We start from the raw sequence: 5000 nt of genomic DNA on the forward strand, positions 1-5000 counted from the left end.
ACCCTAACCCTAACCCTAACCCTAACCCTAACCCTAACCCTAACCCTAACCCTAACCCTAACCCTAACCCTAACCCTAACCCTAACCCTAACCCTAACCCTAACCCTAACCCTAACCCTAACCCTAACCCTAACCCTAACCCTAACCCTAACCCTAACCCTAACCCTAACCCTAACCCTAACCCTAACCCTAACCCTAACCCTAACCCTAACCCTAACCCTAACCCTAACCCTAACCCTAACCCTAACCCTAACCCTAACCCTAACCCTAACCCTAACCCTAACCCTAACCCTAACCCTAACCCTAACCCTAACCCTAACCCTAACCCTAACCCTAACCCTAACCCTAACCCTAACCCTAACCCTAACCCTAACCCTAACCCTAACCCTAACCCTAACCCTAACCCTAACCCTAACCCTAACCCTAACCCTAACCCTAACCCTAACCCTAACCCTAACCCTAACCCTAACCCTAACCCTAACCCTAACCCTAACCCTAACCCTAACCCTAACCCTAACCCTAACCCTAACCCTAACCCTAACCCTAACCCTAACCCTAACCCTAACCCTAACCCTAACCCTAACCCTAACCCTAACCCTAACCCTAACCCTAACCCTAACCCTAACCCTAACCCTAACCCTAACCCTAACCCTAACCCTAACCCTAACCCTAACCCTAACCCTAACCCTAACCCTAACCCTAACCCTAACCCTAACCCTAACCCTAACCCTAACCCTAACCCTAACCCTAACCCTAACCCTAACCCTAACCCTAACCCTAACCCTAACCCTAACCCTAACCCTAACCCTAACCCTAACCCTAACCCTAACCCTAACCCTAACCCTAACCCTAACCCTAACCCTAACCCTAACCCTAACCCTAACCCTAACCCTAACCCTAACCCTAACCCTAACCCTAACCCTAACCCTAACCCTAACCCTAACCCTAACCCTAACCCTAACCCTAACCCTAACCCTAACCCTAACCCCCTAACCCTAACCCTAACCCTAACCCTAACCCTAACCCTAACCCTAACCCTAACCCTAACCCTAACCCTAACCCTAACCCTAACCCTAACCCTAACCCTAACCCTAACCCTAACCCTAACCCTAACCCTAACCCTAACCCTAACCCTAACCCTAACCCTAACCCTAACCCTAACCCTAACCCTAACCCTAACCCTAACCCTAACCCTAACCCTAACCCTAACCCTAACCCTAACCCTAACCCTAACCCTAACCCTAACCCTAACCCTAACCCTAACCCTAACCCTAACCCTAACCCTAACCCTAACCCTAACCCTAACCCTAACCCTAACCCTAACCCTAACCCTAACCCTAACCCTAACCCTAACCCTAACCCTAACCCTAACCCTAACCCTAACCCTAACCCTAACCCTAACCCTAACCCTAACCCTAACCCTAACCCTAACCCTAACCCTAACCCTAACCCTAACCCTAACCCTAACCCTAACCCTAACCCTAACCCTAACCCTAACCCTAACCCTAACCCTAACCCTAACCCTAACCCTAACCCTAACCCTAACCCTACTCCCTAACCCTAACCCTAACCCTAACCCTAACCCTAACCCTAACCAAACCCTAACCTAACCCTAACCCTAACCCTAACCCCTAACCCTAACCCTAACCCTAAGCCCTAACCTAACCCTAACCCTAACCCTAACCCTAACCCTAACCCTAACCCTAACCCTAACCCTAACCCTAACCCTAACCCTAACCCTAACCCTAACCCTAACCCTAACCCTAACCCTAACCCTAACCCTAACCCTAACCCTAACCCTAACCCTAACCCTAACCCTAACCCTAACCCTAACCCTAACCCTAACCCTAACCCTAACCCTAACCCTAACCCTAACCCTAACCCTAACCCTAACCCTAACCCTAACCCTAACCCTAACCCTAACCCTAACCCTAACCCTAACCCTAACCCTAACCCTAACCCTAACCCTAACCCTAACCCTAACCCTAACCCTAACCCTAACCCTAACCCTAACCCTAACCCTAACCCTAACCCTAACCCTAACCCTAACCCTAACCCTAACCCTAACCCTAACCCTAACCCTAACCCTAACCCTAACCCTAACCCTAACCCTAACCCTAACCCTAACCCTAACCCTAACCCTAACCCTAACCCTAACCCTAACCCTAACCCTAACCCTAACCCTAACCCTAACCCTAACCCTAACCCTAACCCTAACCCTAACCCTAACCCTAACCCTAACCCTAACCCTAACCCTAACCCTAACCCTAACCCTAACCCTAACCCTAACCCTAACCCTAACCCTAACCCTAACCCTAACCCTAACCCTAACCCTAACCCTAACCCTAACCCTAACCCTAACCCTAACCCTAACCCTAACCCTAACCCTAACCCTAACCCTAACCCTAACCCTAACCCTAACCCTAACCCTAACCCTAACCCTAACCCTAACCCTAACCCTAACCCTAACCCTAACCCTAACCCTAACCCTAACCCTAACCCTAACCCTAACCCTAACCCTAACCCTAACCCTAACCCTAACCCTAACCCTAACCCTAACCCTAACCCTAACCCTAACCCTAACCCTAACCCTAACCCTAACCCTAACCCTAACCCTAACCCTAACCCTAACCCTAACCCTAACCCTAACCCTAACCCTAACCCTAACCCTAACCCTAACCCTAACCCTAACCCTAACCCTAACCCTAACCCTAACCCTAACCCTAACCCTAACCCTAACCCTAACCCTAACCCTAACCCTAACCCTAACCCTAACCCTAACCCTAACCCTAACCCTAACCCTAACCCTAACCCTAACCCTAACCCTAACCCTAACCCTAACCCTAACCCTAACCCTAACCCTAACCCTAACCCTAACCCTAACCCTAACCCTAACCCTAACCCTAACCCTAACCCTAACCCTAACCCTAACCCTAACCCTAACCCTAACCCTAACCCTAACCCTAACCCTAACCCTAACCCTAACCCTAACCCTAACCCTAACCCTAACCCTAACCCTAACCCTAACCCTAACCCTAACCCTAACCCTAACCCTAACCCTAACCCTAACCCTAACCCTAACCCTAACCCTAACCCTAACCCTAACCCTAACCCTAACCCTAACCCTAACCCTAACCCTAACCCTAACCCTAACCCTAACCCTAACCCTAACCCTAACCCTAACCCTAACCCTAACCCTAACCCTAACCCTAACCCTAACCCTAACCCTAACCCTAACCCTAACCCTAACCCTAACCCTAACCCTAACCCTAACCCTAACCCTAACCCTAACCCTAACCCTAACCCTAACCCTAACCCTAACCCTAACCCTAACCCTAACCCTAACCCTAACCCTAACCCTAACCCTAACCCTAACCCTAACCCTAACCCTAACCCTAACCCTAACCCTAACCCTAACCCTAACCCTAACCCTAACCCTAACCCTAACCCTAACCCTAACCCTAACCCTAACCCTAACCCTAACCCTAACCCTAACCCTAACCCTAACCCTAACCCTAACCCTAACCCTAACCCTAACCCTAACCCTAACCCTAACCCTAACCCTAACCCTAACCCTAACCCTAACCCTAACCCTAACCCTAACCCTAACCCTAACCCTAACCCTAACCCTAACCCTAACCCTAACCCTAACCCTAACCCTAACCCTAACCCTAACCCTAACCCTAACCCTAACCCTAACCCTAACCCTAACCCTAACCCTAACCCTAACCCTAACCCTAACCCTAACCCTAACCCTAACCCTAACCCTAACCCTAACCCTAACCCTAACCCTAACCCTAACCCTAACCCTAACCCTAACCCTAACCCTAACCCTAACCCTAACCCTAACCCTAACCCTAACCCTAACCCTAACCCTAACCCTAACCCTAACCCTAACCCTAACCCTAACCCTAACCCTAACCCTAACCCTAACCCTAACCCTACCCTAACCCTAACCCTAACCCTAACCCTAACCCTAACCCTAACCCTAACCCTAACCCTAACCCTAACCCTAACCCTAACCCTAACCCTAACCCTAACCCTAACCCTAACCCTAACCCTAACCCTAACCCTAACCCTAACCCTAACCCTAACCCTAACCCTAACCCTAACCCTAACCCTAACCCTAACCCTAACCCTAACCCTAACCCTAACCCTAACCCTAACCCTAACCCTAACCCTAACCCTAACCCTAACCCTAACCCTAACCCTAACCCTAACCCTAACCCTAACCCTAACCCTAACCCTAACCCTAACCCTAACCCTAACCCTAACCCTAACCCTAACCCTAACCCTAACCCTAACCCTAACCCTAACCCTAACCCTAACCCTAACCCTAACCCTAACCCTAACCCTAACCCTAACCCTAACCCTAACCCTAACCCTAACCCTAACCCTAACCCTAACCCTAACCCTAACCCTAACCCTAACCCTAACCCTAACCCTAACCCTAACCCTAACCCTAACCCTAACCCTAACCCTAACCCTAACCCTAACCCTAACCCTAACCCTAACCCTAACCCTAACCCTAACCCTAACCCTAACCTAACCCTAACCCTAACCCTAACCCTAACCAAACCTAACCCTAACCAAACCAAACCAAACCCTAACCCTAACCCTAACCCTAACCCTAACCCTAACCCTAACCCTAACCCTAACCCTAACCCTAACCCTAACCCTAACCCTAACCCTAACCCTAACCCTAACCCTAACCCTAACCCTAACCCTAACCCTAACCCTAACCCTAACCCTAACCCTAACCCTAACCCTAACCCTAACCCTAACCCTAACCCTAACCCTAACCTAACCCTAACCCTAACCCTAACCCTAACCCTAACCCTAACCCTAACCCTAACCCTAACCCTAACCCTAACCCTAACCCTAACCCTAACCCTAACCCTAACCCTAACCCTAACCCTAACCCTAACCCTAACCCTAACCCTAACCCTAACCCTAGACCCTAACCCTAACCCTAGACCCTAACCCTAACCCTAACCCTA

The sequence above is a fragment of the Babylonia areolata genome, chromosome 2 (genome assembly GCF_041734735.1).
Source record: "Babylonia areolata isolate BAREFJ2019XMU chromosome 2, ASM4173473v1, whole genome shotgun sequence".
In the NCBI taxonomy this organism is placed as follows: domain Eukaryota; kingdom Metazoa; phylum Mollusca; class Gastropoda; order Neogastropoda; family Buccinidae; genus Babylonia; species Babylonia areolata.